Genomic DNA, 13,678 nt, shown 5'->3' with positions numbered 1-13,678 from the left:
CATCTGGGAGCCAAGGATCGGAGCCCCTACCCTGGAAGCCCAAGGTGGCTCGGGCCCACGGCTGCCCCAGGGCCGAGCTCGGAATGCCAGGTCGCTGTCCACCACTACGGCCAGGCACACCACCCACCGGCTGCCCTGGGCGAGGTACCCGACTCTCGCCGTGCAGCGCCGCTTCGTCAGGACCCGGTCCCCGGTGCTTGAGAGCCTCCGGAGAGTGGCTCCGACCCAATGGCTGCAAGGGCCTGGCACTCGCAGATTCCGCCCCGTAGCCCCGTGGAACCCGGCTGTCTCGCGAGCACAAGGTATCCTCTTGCGCTCTAAGCAAGTGGCCTGGTGGGGTCTCCAACGCCTTGGGCTTTTGCGCTGTGGGGCAGGAGCTCAGGCCTCGTCAGCCCGCGGAAAAAAGCCAAGTCCCGGGCCTCGAGCAACACCCCGTGGCAGAAGATCACAGAAGCTTCTGAGACCACAAGTCTCACGTCCACTACGTTCGTAGGCCCACGAGACACGCCCAGATGGATCAGGGGGCCTCAGGGTCCCCTGATCCTATGGCGGCCACTCTGCGCTTTCCGGGTCTTGCCAGCCACCCGGCCCCACGCTCGCGTTCCCTGCCCCTGGGATGGCTCAAGGGCACCCGCTCCCGGGGTGGCCCACGACGTCTGGACCACGAGGACCGCCACCCCAAGCCCACGGCCTGCTGCAGAGTCACTGCTGGGCTACCCGCTTCCCAAGGCGTCTCGGGCCTCCCTCCGAGCCCAAGGCTTCCGCTCACCTCTGCTGCATGTCGACACACCGAGGACCTAGCCGGCCAGGCCCGCCGAAGGACACGAGGAGACGAGGATGGCGAAGCCCTGGCTCCCGGGGAGCTGTCCTGGGAAGGGGATTGGGGCGGTGGGCCAGCTTGAGTGCCAGAAAACGCCCATGGTACGCGCAGAGGCGCCTGGGCTCCGGGCCCAACGCGCGGAGACGCTCGAGCGTTCGTTCTCCTCTAGCGCCCAACTGCAGCAGCGCGCCCTCAAATGCCCTGAGGGTCTGGGGGCTGCTGATCCCCGCACGGTCCCCTGCACTGGGCCTCAGCATAATCCTATTGAGCATGATTTTTAGGTCATCATCGCTCTTCGAGACCATATGAGTTCTCATCATTGACCCAAGCAAGCCGGGGGCGACGCGTGAGGTCCCTGCCCATCCGGAACCCCTCCTTACCGAGGGAGCGGTCGGGACGGCGCCATGCCCCGGCGATCCGAGACACGGGCCCTTTGGGCGGGGCTGGGAGAAGCCAGACTTGGTCGTCCAGGCGAGATCCTCCCTGGGGGACGGGGTTCTAAGGACAGAGGGAGAGGCCAGCTGTCAGAACGGCCTGCTCTGTGGCTCGTGCCCCATGCGGCCACGATCGGTCACGCCCGAAGCCCTGGCCGCTGCTGGCCAGGCGGATGGAGGAACGAATGACCCAAGGTTCGGAGCCGCCGCAAGCAAGGAAAAGGGCCCTGGGGAGCCGCTGTACATCCCTGGGCCTCCAGAAACTGTGGAGATCAGGGCCCCTGTGGGAACCACCCCTTGCTAAGATGGCCCCACAACGTGGGCGGGAACACTAGGTAATCGAGTGCCCCCCCCCGATGCCTCCCGGGCCCCGAGCCAACGGGGGCGGCCCCAGAACTTATGGCCAGGCAGACGACAACCCCAGATTGGCCCGGCTGCCGTCCGTGCATCCGGGCGCTGGCACTAGCAGCCAACGTTGGCCCACATGCCCCGACGGTCCACGTCTGGAGAGGGAGTCGCGGGTCACGGTCTCCCGCCAGCGGGAGGCAGGGGACCAATGCCCGCCCTGCAACAGGGTCCAGAGTTTCCCCGCGTGGCGGCCCCTCCTCTGGGGGCCTGAACCGACAGCCTCTCGCCCAATGCCCGCTGTGGCCTGGGGTTCGCCCATTCTTGCCCACGTCCAGCCAAACCATGCTCCATCGGCAGCCCAAGCACACATCGAGGGCTGTACTTCAGCAGCCTCCCAGGCTCCCAAAGTCCTTGGGAGTCTGGTGCCTAGGGCAGGAGCTCTGCCCGCTCCAGCCCCAAGAAACATGCGCTGGGGTTGGCTCGAGCAACCGCCACTCGCTGAGGGGGACAGAAGTCCCTGACGCCAAGGGTCTCCCGAACCCGTCTCCTCACGGGCGCACAGGACACAAAGGGAGGTCCAAGGAGGCCTCAGGGCCACGCGGATCTATGGCGGCATCCCCCCGGGATCCAGTCCCGGCCAGTTCCCGCGGCCCAACGTTCGCGTTCCCTGCACCTGGGATGGCTCAAGGGAGCCTGATCACGCGCCAGCCAACGCTGTGTGGACAACGGGGGCCTCCACCCGTAGCTCAGTGGTGGAGCCAGAGCCCCGTGCCGGGACTCTGGCTTCGCGGACGACGCCCATGGCGCCTGCCATCTCCCGCCAGGCCCAGAGTCTCCCACTCACCTGTCGTGGCCAACGCCGCGCCTACCACCTGGCGCCCAAGGCCCGCTGCAAGACACAAGGAGACAAGGGTTCCTAAGGCATGGCTCCCAGGGAGCTGTCAAGGGGAGGGGAGGGGATTCAGTCTCTAGGCCGGGTGGGCTGCCTCCACACCTCGAGGGGCCCCTGACGTGCACGGGCTTTCCAGGGCAGGAGCAGGGATCCCCGGGGGATCCTTGGCCTCAAGCTCCCAACGGCAGCGCCCCTCCAGGGCCCCGAGGCTCCGGGGGATGCTGATCCCGGCACAGACGCCTGCATTGGGCCTCAGCGTAATCCTATTGAGCATGATTTTTAGGTCATCACCGCTCTTCGAGACCATTTGAGTTGTCATCATTGACCCAAGCAGGTTGCTGGCGATGCGTGCGGTCGCGTCGCCCCCAGAACCTGCTTACCGGGGCTGCGTGGCGGACTGCGCCATGAGCCGGGGTCCTGAGACATTGGACCTGTGGGCAGGGCCGGGCCAGGCAAGACGAGCTGGTGCGGGCGATCTCCCCGCTTGTGGATGCGGTTCTGAGGAGAGACGGAGAGACCAGCTGTCCAAAAGCCCTGGTCCGGGGCACCGGCCGGACGGCCCAGGGCTACCTTTCCCAACGTCCTGGCCGGTGGGGGCCGGGCATACGGCCGACCCACGCATGGCTGATGTGCGAGACGACGGAGCAGGGCCCAGGGCCCCATCTGCCCTTACCAGGGCATCCCCAAACAAGGGAGATCTAGGCCCCTGGGTCAGCACCACCGTCGGCAGAACGGTCCGTGAACATGGCACGGAGCACAGGGTTTTGACGTGTCCCCGCTGTCTCCCTTGCACGGGAGCCGAGGGGGGCGGTCAGGGACTTTTGGCCAGGACGCCGCCCACCCACCCATGGTCCCACCTGGGAGCCAAGGTTCGGAGCCCCTACCCTGGAAGCCCAAGGTGGCTCGGGCCCACGGCTGCCCCAGGGCCGAGCTCGGAATGCCAGGTCGCTGTCCACCACTACGGCCAGGCACACCACCCACGGGCTGCCCTGGTCGAGGTACCCGACTCTCTCCGTGCAGCGCCGCTTCGTCAGGACCCGGTCCCCGGTGCTTGAGAGCCTCCGGAGAGTGGCTCCGACCCAATGGCTGCAAGGGCCTGGCACTCGCAGATTCCGCCCCGTAGCCCCGTGGAACCCGGCTGTCTCGCGAGCACAAGGTATCCTCTTGCGCTCTTCGCAAGCAGCCTGGTGGGGTCTCCAACGCCTTGGGCGTCTGCGCTGTGGGGCGGGAGCTCAGACCTCGTCAGCCCGCGGAAACAAGCCAAGTCCCGGGCATCGAGCAATACCCCGTGGCAGAAGAGCACAGAAGCTTCTGAGACCACTAGTCTCACGTCCACTACGTTCGTAGGCCCACGAGACACCCCCAGATGGATCAGGGGGCCTCAGGGTACCCTGATCCTATGGCGGCCACTCTGCGCTTTCCGGGTCTTGCCAGCCACCCGGCCCCACGCTCGCGTTCCCTGCCCCTGGGATGGCTCAAGGGCACCCGCTCCCGGGGTGTCCCACGACGTCTGGACCACGAGGACCGCCACCCCACGCCCACGGCCTGCTGCAGAGTCACTGCTGGGCTACCCGCTTCCCAAGGCGTCTCGGGCCTCCCTCCGAGCCCAAGGCTTCCGCTCCCCTCTGCTGCATGTCGACACACCGAGGACCTAGCCGGCCAGGCCCGCCGAAGGACACGAGGAGACGAGGATGGCGAAGCCCTGGCTCCCGGGGAGCTGTCCTGGGAAGGGGATTGGGGCGGTGGGCCAGCTTGAGTGCCAGAACACCCCCGTGGGCACGCGCAGAGGCGCGTGGGCTCCGGGCCCAACGCGCGGAGACGCTCGAGCATTCGTTCTCCTCTAGCGCCCAACTGCAGCAGCGCGCCCTCAAATGCCCCGAGGGTCTGGGGGCTGCTGATCCCCGCACGGTCCCCTGCACTGGGCCTCAGCGTAATCCTATTGAGCATGATTTTTAGGTCATCATCGCTCTTCGAGACCATATGAGTTCTCATCATTGACCCAAGCAAGCCGGGGGCGACGCGTGAGGTCCCTGCCCACCCGGAACCCCTCCTTACCGAGGGAGCGGTCGGGACGGCGCCATGCCCCGGCGATCCGAGACACGGGCCCTTTGGGCGGGGCTGGGAGAAGCCAGACTTGGTCGTCAAGGCGAGATCCTCCCTGGGGGACGGGGATCTAAGGACAGATGGAGAGGCCAGCTGTCAGAACGGCCGGCTCTGTGGCTCGTACCCCATGCGGCCACGATCGGTCACGCCCGAAGCCCTGGCCGCTGCTGGCCAGGCGGGTGGAGGAACGAACGACCCAAGGCTCGGAGCCGCTGCAAGCAAGGAAAAGGGCCCTGGGGAGCCGCTGTACATCCCTGGGCCTCCAGAAACTGTGGAGATCAGGGCCCCTGTGGGAACCACCCCTTGCTAAGAAAAGCCCCACAACGTGGGCGGGAACACTAGGTTATCGAGTGCCCCCCCCCCGATGCCTCCCGGGCCCCGAGCCAACGGGGGCAACCCCAGAACTTATGGCCAGGCAGACGCCAACCCCAGATTGGCCCGGCTGCCGTCCGTGCATCCGGGCGCTGGCACTAGCAGCCAACGTTGGCCCCCATGCCCCGACGGTCCACGTCTGGAGAGGGAGTCGCGGGTCACGGTCTCCCGCCAGCGGGAGGCAGGGGACCAATGCCCGCCCTGCAACAGGGTCCAGAGTCTCCCCGCGTGGCGGCCCCTCCTCTGGGGGCCTGGCCCGACAGGCTCTCGCCCAATGCCCGCTGTGGCCTGGGGCTCGCCCATTCTTGCCCACGTCCAGCCAAACCATGCTCCATCGGCAGCCCAAGCAAACATCGAGGGCTGTACTTCAGCAGCCTCCCAGGCTCCCAAAGTCCTTGGGAGTCTGGTGCCTAGGGCAGGAGCTCTGCCCGCTCCAGCCCCAAGAAACATGCGCTGGGGTTGGCTCGAGCAACCGCCACTCGCTGAGGGGGACAGAAGTCCCTGACGCCAAGGGTCTCCCGAACCCGTCTCCTCACGGGCACACAGGACACAAAGGGAGGTCCAAGGAGGCCTCAGGGCCACGCGGATCTATGGCGGCATCCACCCGGGATCTAGTCCCGGCCAGTTCCCGCGGCCCAACGTTCGCGTTCCCTGCACCTGGGATGGCTCAAGGGAGCCTGATCACGCTCCAGCCAACGCTGTGTGGACAACGGGGGCCTCCACCCGTAGCTCAGTGGTGGAGCCAGAGCCCCGTGCCGTGACTCTGGCTTCGCGGACGACGCCCATGGCGTCTGCCATCTCCCGCCAGGCCCAGAGTCTCCCACTCACCTGTCGTGGCCAACGCCGCGCCTACCACCTGGCGCCCAAGGCCCGCTGCAAGACACAAGGAGACAAGGGTTCCTAAGGCATGGCTCCCAGGGAGCTGTCCAGGGGAGGGGAGGGGATTCAGTCTCTAGGCCGGGTGGGCTGCCTCCACACCTCGAGGGGCCCCTGACGTGCACGGGCTTTCCAGGGCAGGAGCAGGGATCCCCGGGGGATCCTTGGCCTCAAGCTGCCAACGGCAGCGCCCCTCCAGGGCCCCGAGGCTCCGGGGGATGCTGATCCCGGCACAGACGCCTGCATTGGGCCTCAGCGTAATCCTATTGAGCATGATTTTTAGGTCATCACCGCTCTTCGAGACCATTTGAGTTGTCATCATTGACCCAAGCAGGTTGGCGGCGATGCGTGCGGTCGCGTCGCCCCCAGAACCTGCTTACCGGGGCTGCGTGGCGGACTGCGCCATGGGCCGGGGTCCTGAGACATTGGACCTGTGGGCAGGGCCGGGCCAGGCAAGACGAGCTGGTGCGGGCGTTCTCCCCGCTTGTGGATGCGGTTCTGAGGAGAGACGGAGAGACCAGCTGTCCAAAAGCCCTGGTCCGGGGCACCGGCCGGACGGCCGAGGGCTACCTTTCCCAACGTCCTGGCCGGTGGGGGCCGGGCATACGGCCGACCCACGCATGGCTGATGTGCGAGACGACGGAGCAGGGCCCAGGGCCCCAGCTTCCCTTACCAGGGCATCCCCAAACAAGGGAGATCTAGGCCCCTGGGTCAGCACCACCGTCGGCAGAACGGTCCGTGAACATGGCACGGAGCACAGGGTTTTGACGTGTCCCCGCTGTCTCCCTTGCACGGGAGCCGAGGGGGGCGGTCAGGGACTTGTGGCCAGGACGCCGCCCACCCACCCATGGTCCCACCTGGGAGCCAAGGATCGGAGCCCCTACCCTGGAAGCCCAAGGTGGCTCGGGCCCACGGCTGCCCCAGGGCCGAGCTCGGAATGCCAGGTCGCTGTCCACCACTACGGCCAGGCACACCACCCACCGGCTGCCCTGGGCGAGGTACCCGACTCTCGCCGTGCAGCGCCGCTTCGTCAGGACCCGGTCCCCGGTGCTTGAGAGCCTCCGGAGAGAGGCTCCGACCCAATGGCTGCAAGGGCCTGGCCCTCGCAGATTCCGCCCCGTAGCCCCGTAGAACCCGGCTGTCTCGCGAGCACAAGGAATCCTCTTGCGCTCTTCGCAAGCAGCCTGGTGGGGTCTCCACCGCCTTGGGCGTCTGCGCTGTGGGGCGGGAGCTCAGGCCTCGTCAGCCCGCGGAAACAAGCCAAGTCCCGGGCCTCGAGCAACACCCCGTGGCAGAAGATCACAGAAGCTTCTGAGGCCACAAGTCTCACGTCCACTACGTTCGTAGGCCCACGAGACACCCCCAGATGGATCAGGGGGCCTCAGGGTACCCTGATCCTATGGCGGCCACTCTGCGCTTTCCGGGTCTTGCCAGCCACCCGGCCCCACGCTCGCGTTCCCTGCCCCTGGGATGGCTCAAGGGCACCCGCTCCCGGGGTGTCCCACGACGTCTGGACCACGAGGACCGCCACCCCAAGCCCACGGCCTGCTGCAGAGTCACTGCTGGGCTACCCGCTTCCCAAGGCGTCTCGGGCCTCCCTCCGAGCCCAAGGTTTCCGCTCCCCTCTGCTGCATGTCGACACACCGAGGACCTAGCCGGCCAGGCCCGCCGAAGGACACGAGGAGACGAGGATGGCGAAGCCCTGGCTCCCGGGGAGCTGTCCTGGGAAGGGGATTGGGGCGGTGGGCCAGCTTGAGTGCCAGAACACTCCCGTGGGCACGCGCAGAGGCGCCTGTGCTCCGGGCCCAACGCGCGGAGATGCTCGAGCATTCGTTCTCCTCTAGCGCCCAACTGCAGCAGCGCGCCCTCAAATGCCCCGAGGGTCTGGGGGCTGCTGATCCCCGCACGGTCCCCTGCACTGGGCCTCAGCGTAATCCTATTGAGCATGATTTTTAGGTCATCATCGCTCTTCGAGACCATATGAGTTCTCATCATTTACCCAAGCAAGCCGGGTTGCGACGCGTGAGGTCCCTGCCCACCCGGAACCCCTCCTTACCGAGGGAGCGGTCGGGACGGCGCCATGCCCCGGCGATCCGAGACACGGGCCCTTTGGGCGGGGCTGGGAGAAGCCAGACTTGGTCGTCAAGGCGAGATCCTCCCTGGGGGACGGGGATCTAAGGACAGATGGAGAGGCCAGCTGTCAGAACGGCCGGCTCTGTGGCTCGTACCCCATGCGGCCACGATCGGTCACGCCCGAAGCCCTGGCCGCTGCTGGCCAGGCGGGTGGAGGAACGAACGACCCAAGGCTCGGAGCCGCCGCAAGCAAGGAAAAGGGCCCTGGGGAGCCGCTGTACATCCCTGGGCCTCCAGAAACTGTGGAGATCAGGGCCCCTGTGGGAACCACCCCTTGCTAAGAAAAGCCCCACAACGTGGGCGGGAACACTAGGTTATCGAGTGCCCCCCCCCCCCCGATGCCTCCCGGGCCCCGAGCCAACGGGGGCAACCCCAGAACTTATGGCCAGGCAGACGCCAACCCCAGATTGGCCCGGCTGCCGTCCGTGCATCCGGGCGCTGGCACTAGCAGCCAACGTTGGCCCCCATGCCCCGACGGTCCACGTCTGGAGAGGGAGTCGCGGGTCACGGTCTCCCGCCAGCGGGAGGCAGGGGACCAATGCCCGCCCTGCAACAGGGTCCAGAGTCTCCCCGCGTGGCGGCCCCTCCTCTGGGGGCCTGGCCCGACAGGCTCTCGCCCAATGCCCGCTGTGGCCTGGGGCTCGCCAATTCTTGCCCACGTCCAGCCAAACCATGCTCCATCGGCAGCCCAAGCAAACATCGAGGGCTGTACTTCAGCAGCCTCCCAGGCTCCCAAAGTCCTTGGGAGTCTGGTGCCTAGGGCAGGAGCTCTGCCCGCTCCAGACCCAAGAAACATGCGCTGGGGTTGGCTCGAGCAACCGCCACTCGCTGAGGGGGACAGAAGTCCCTGACGCCAAGGGTCTCCCGAACCCGTCTCCTCACGGGCGCACAGGACACAAAGGGAGGTCCAAGGAGGCCTCAGGGCCACGCGGATCTATGGCGGCATCCACCCGGGATCCAGTCCCGGCCAGTTCCCGCGGCCCAACGTTCGCGTTCCCTGCACCTGGGATGGCTCAAGGGAGCCTGATCACGCTCCAGCCAACGCTGTGTGGACAACGGGGGCCTCCACCCGTAGCTCAGTGGTGGAGCCAGAGCCCCGTGCCGTGACTCTGGCTTCGCGGACGACGCCCATGGCGTCTGCCATCTCCCGCCAGGCCCAGAGTCTCCCACTCACCTGTCGTGGCCAACGCCGCGCCTACCACCTGGCGCCCAAGGCCCGCTGCAAGACACAAGGAGACAAGGGTTCCTAAGGCATGGCTCCCAGGGAGCTGTCCAGGGGAGGGGAGGGGATTCAGTCTCTAGGCCGGGTGGGCTGCCTCCACACCTCGAGGGGCCCCTGACGTGCACGGGCTTTCCAGGGCAGGAGCAGGGATCCCCGGGGGATCCTTGGCCTCAAGCTGCCAACGGCAGCGCCCCTCCAGGGCCCCGAGGCTCCGGGGGATGCTGATCACGGCACAGACGCCTGCATTGGGCCTCAGCGTAATCCTATTGAGCATGATTTTTAGGTCATCACCGCTCTTCGAGACCATTTGAGTTGTCATCATTGACCCAAGCAGGTTGGCGGCGATGCGTGCGGTCGCGTCGCCCCCAGAACCTGCTTACCGGGGCTGCGTGGCGGACTGCGCCATGGGCCGGGGTCCTGAGACATTGGACCTGTGGGCAGGGCCGGGCCAGGCAAGACGAGCTGGTGCGGGCGTTCTCCCCGCTTGTGGATGCGGTTCTGAGGAGAGACGGAGAGACCAGCTGTCCAAAAGCCCTGGTCCGGGGCACCGGCCGGACGGCCGAGGGCTACCTTTCCCAACGTCCTGGCCGGTGGGGGCCGGGCATACGGCCGACCCACGCATGGCTGATGTGCGAGACGACGGAGCAGGGCCCAGGGCCCCAGCTTCCCTTACCAGGGCATCCCCAAACAAGGGAGATCTAGGCCCCTGGGTCAGCACCACCGTCGGCAGAACGGTCCGTGAACATGGCACGGAGCACAGGGTTTTGACGTGTCCCCGCTGTCTCCCTTGCACGGGAGCCGAGGGGGGCGGTCAGGGACTTGTGGCCAGGACGCCGCCCACCCACCCATGGTCCCACCTGGGAGCCAAGGATCGGAGCCCCTACCCTGGAAGCCCAAGGTGGCTCGGGCCCACGGCTGCCCCAGGGCCGAGCTCGGAATGCCAGGTCGCTGTCCACCACTACGGCCAGGCACACCACCCACCGGCTGCCCTGGGCGAGGTACCCGACTCTCGCCGTGCAGCGCCGCTTCGTCAGGACCCGGTCCCCGGTGCTTGAGAGCCTCCGGAGAGAGGCTCCGACCCAATGGCTGCAAGGGCCTGGCCCTCGCAGATTCCGCCCCGTAGCCCCGTAGAACCCGGCTGTCTCGCGAGCACAAGGAATCCTCTTGCGCTCTTCGCAAGCAGCCTGGTGGGGTCTCCACCGCCTTGGGCGTCTGCGCTGTGGGGCGGGAGCTCAGGCCTCGTCAGCCCGCGGAAACAAGCCAAGTCCCGGGCCTCGAGCAACACCCCGTGGCAGAAGATCACAGAAGCTTCTGAGGCCACAAGTCTCACGTCCACTACGTTCGTAGGCCCACGAACACGCCCAGATGGATCAGGGGGCCTCAGGGTCCCCTGATCCTATGGCGGCCACTCTGCGCTTTCCGGGTCTTGCCAGCCACCCGGCCCCACGCTCGCGTTCCCTGCCCCTGGGATGGCTCAAGGGCACCCGCTCCCGGGGTGGCTCACGACGTCTGGACCACGAGGACCGCCACCCCAAGCCCACGGCCTGCTGCAGAGTCACTGCTGGGCTACCCGCTTCCCAAGGCGTCTCGGGCCTCCCTCCGAGCCCAAGGCTTCCGCTCACCTCTGCTGCATGTCGACACACCGAGGACCTAGCCGGCCAGGCCCGTCGAAGGACACGAGGAGACGAGGATGGCGAAGCCCTGGCTCCCGGGGAGCTGTCCTGGGAAGGGGATTGGGGCGGTGGGCCAGCTTGAGTGCCAGAACACCCCCGTGGGCACGCGCAGAGGCGCCTGGGCTCCGGGCCCAACGCGCGGAGACACTCGAGCGTTCGTTCTCCTCTAGCGCCCAGCTGCAGCAGCGCGCCCTCAAATGCCCCGAGGGTCTGGGGGCTGCTGATCCCCGCACGGTCCCCTGCACTGGGCCTCAGCATAATCCTATTGAGCATGATTTTTAGGTCATCATCGCTCTTCGAGACCATATGAGTTCTCATCATTAACCCAAGCAAGCCGGGGGCGACGCGTGAGGTCCCTGCCCACCCGGAACCCCTCCTTACCGAGGGAGCGGTCAGGACGGCGCCATGCCCCGGCGATCCGAGACACGGGCCCTTTGGGCGGGGCTGGGAGAAGCCAGACTTGGTCGTCAAGGCGAGATCCTCCCTGGGGGACGGGGTTCTAAGGACAGAGGGAGAGGCCAGCTGTCAGAACGGCCTGCTCTGTGGCTCGTGCCCCATGCGGCCACGATCGGTCACGCCCGAAGCCCTGGCCGCTGCTGGCCAGGCGGGTGGAGGAACGAACGACCCAAGGCTCGGAGCCGCCGCAAGCAAGGAAAAGGGCCCTGGGGAGCCGCTGTACATACCTGGGCCTCCAGAAACTGTGGAGATCAGGGCCCCTGTGGGAACCACCCCTTGCTAAGAAAAGCCCCACAACGTGGGCGGGAACACTAGGTTATCGAGTGCCCCCCCCCCGATGCCTCCCGGGCCCCGAGCCAACGGGGGCAACCCCACAACTTATGGCCAGGCAGACGCCAACCCCAGATTGGCCCGGCTGCCGTCCGTGCATCCGGGCGCTGGCACTAGCAGCCAACGTTGGCCCACATGCCCCGACGGTCCACGTCTGGAGAGGGAGTCGCGGGTCACGGTCTCCCGCCAGCGGGAGGCAGGGGACCAATGCCCGCCCTGCAACAGGGTCCAGAGTCTCCCCGCGTGGCGGCCCCTCCTCTGAGGGCCTGACCCGTCAGGCTCTCGCCCAATGCCCGCTGTGGCCTGGGGTCGCCCATTCTTGTCCATGTCCAGCCAAACCATGCTCCATCGGCAGCCCAAGCAAACATCTAGGGCTGTACTTCAGCAGCCTCCCAGGCTCCCAAAGTCCTTGGGAGTCTGGTGCCTAGGGCAGGAGCTCTGCCCGCTCCAGCCCCAAGAAACATGCGCTGGGGTTGGCTCGAGGAACCGCCACTCGCTGAGGGGGACAGAAGGCCCTGACGCCAAGGGTCTCCCGAACCCGTCTCCTCACGGGCGCACAGGACACAAAGGGAGGTCCAAGGAGACCTCAGGGCCACGCGGATCTATGGCGGCATCCCCCCGGGATCCAGTCCCGGCCTGTTCCCGCGGCCCAACGTTCGCGTTCCCTGCACCTGGGATGGCTCAAGGGAGCCTGATCACGCGCCAGCCAACGCTGTGTGGACAACGGGGGCCTCCACCCGTAGCTCAGTGGTGGAGCCAGAGCCCCGTGCCGTGACTCTGGCTTCGCGGACGACGCCCTTGGCGCCTGCCATCTCCCGCCAGGCCCAGAGTCTCCCACTCACCTGTCGTGGCCAACGCCGCGCCTACCACCTGGCGCCCAAGGCCCGCTGCAAGACACAAGGAGACAAGGGTTCCTAAGGCATGGCTCCCAGGGAGCTGTCCAGGGGAGGGGAGGGGATTCAGTCTCTAGGCCGGGTGGGCTGCCTCCACACCTCGAGGGGCCCCTGACGTGCACGGGCTTTCCAGGGCAGGAGCAGAGATCCCCGGGGGATCCTTGGCCTCAAGCTCCCAACGGCAGCGCCCCTCCAGGGCCCCGAGGCTCCGGGGGATGCTGATCCCGGCACAGACGCCTGCATTGGGCCTCAGCGTAATCCTATTGAGCATGATTTTTAGGTCATCACCGCTCTTCGAGACCATTTGAGTTGTCATCATTGACCCAAGCAGGTTGGCGGCGATGCGTGCGGTCGCGTCGCCCCCAGAACCTGCTTACCGGGGCTGCGTGGCGGACTGCGCCATGGGCCGGGGTCCTGAGACATTGGACCTGTGGGCAGGGCCGGGCCAGGCAAGACGAGCTGTTGCGGGCGTTCTCCCCGCTTGTGGATGCGGTTCTGAGGAGAGACGGAGAGACCAGCTGTCCAAAAGCCCTGGTCCGGGGCACCGGCCGGACGGCCGAGGGCTACCTTTCCCAACGTCCTGGCCGGTGGGGGCCGGGCATACGGCCGACCCACGCATGGCTGATGTGCGAGACGACGGAGCAGGGCCCAGGGCCCCAGCTGCCCTTACCAGGGCATCCCCAAACAAGGGAGATTTAGGCCCCTGGGTCAGCACCACCGTCGGCAGAACGGTCCGTGAACATGGCACGGAGCACAGGGTTTTGACGTGTCCCCGCTGTCTCCCTTGCACGGGAGCCGAGGGGGGCGGTCAGGGACTTGTGGCCAGGACGCCGCCCACCCACCCATGGTCCCACCTGGGAGCCAAGGATCGGAGCCCCTACCCTGGAAGCCCAAGGTGGCTCGGGCCCACTGCTGCCCCAGGGCCGAGCTCTGAATGCCAGGTCACTGTCCACCACTACGGCCAGGCACACCACACACCGGCTGCCCTGGGCGAGGTACCCGACTCTCGCCGTGCAGCGCCGCTTCGTCAGGACCCGGTCCCCGGTGCTTGAGAGCCTCCGGAGAGAGGCTCCGACCCAATGGCTGCAAGGGCCTGGCCCTCGCAGATTCCGCCCCGTAGCCCCGT

General features: G+C 67.1%; 8 non-coding genes across 8 annotated transcripts; all 8 read right to left on the bottom strand.

The window, feature by feature from the left end:
- Positions 1-1,065: 1,065 nt before the first annotated feature.
- On the bottom strand, positions 1,066-1,146 carry LOC131837549 (small nucleolar RNA SNORD115). The gene has a single exon (XR_009356148.1). It is a non-coding gene; the product is annotated as a small nucleolar RNA SNORD115 (small nucleolar RNA).
- Positions 1,147-2,741: 1,595 nt separating this feature from the next.
- LOC131837620 (small nucleolar RNA SNORD115) lies at positions 2,742-2,822 on the bottom strand. The gene has a single exon (XR_009356216.1). It is a non-coding gene; the product is annotated as a small nucleolar RNA SNORD115 (small nucleolar RNA).
- Positions 2,823-4,414: 1,592 nt separating this feature from the next.
- LOC131837536 (small nucleolar RNA SNORD115) lies at positions 4,415-4,495 on the bottom strand. Its single transcript, XR_009356134.1, has one exon. It is a non-coding gene; the product is annotated as a small nucleolar RNA SNORD115 (small nucleolar RNA).
- A 1,597-nt stretch (positions 4,496-6,092) lies between these two features.
- Positions 6,093-6,173, bottom strand: LOC131837619 (small nucleolar RNA SNORD115). Its single transcript, XR_009356215.1, has one exon. It is a non-coding gene; the product is annotated as a small nucleolar RNA SNORD115 (small nucleolar RNA).
- Positions 6,174-7,765: 1,592 nt separating this feature from the next.
- LOC131837648 (small nucleolar RNA SNORD115) lies at positions 7,766-7,846 on the bottom strand. Its single transcript, XR_009356243.1, has one exon. It is a non-coding gene; the product is annotated as a small nucleolar RNA SNORD115 (small nucleolar RNA).
- Positions 7,847-9,447: 1,601 nt separating this feature from the next.
- On the bottom strand, positions 9,448-9,528 carry LOC131837617 (small nucleolar RNA SNORD115). Its single transcript, XR_009356214.1, has one exon. It is a non-coding gene; the product is annotated as a small nucleolar RNA SNORD115 (small nucleolar RNA).
- Positions 9,529-11,119: 1,591 nt separating this feature from the next.
- On the bottom strand, positions 11,120-11,200 carry LOC131837644 (small nucleolar RNA SNORD115). Its single transcript, XR_009356239.1, has one exon. It is a non-coding gene; the product is annotated as a small nucleolar RNA SNORD115 (small nucleolar RNA).
- A 1,596-nt stretch (positions 11,201-12,796) lies between these two features.
- LOC131837616 (small nucleolar RNA SNORD115) lies at positions 12,797-12,877 on the bottom strand. The gene has a single exon (XR_009356213.1). It is a non-coding gene; the product is annotated as a small nucleolar RNA SNORD115 (small nucleolar RNA).
- Between the last annotated feature and the right edge of the window lie 801 nt (positions 12,878-13,678).

This window comes from Mustela lutreola, chromosome 7, assembly GCF_030435805.1.
Source record: "Mustela lutreola isolate mMusLut2 chromosome 7, mMusLut2.pri, whole genome shotgun sequence".
Taxonomy (NCBI): domain Eukaryota; kingdom Metazoa; phylum Chordata; class Mammalia; order Carnivora; family Mustelidae; genus Mustela; species Mustela lutreola.
Note: the sequence above shows the minus strand (reverse complement) of the source record. Positions and strands in the feature narration are given on the sequence as shown.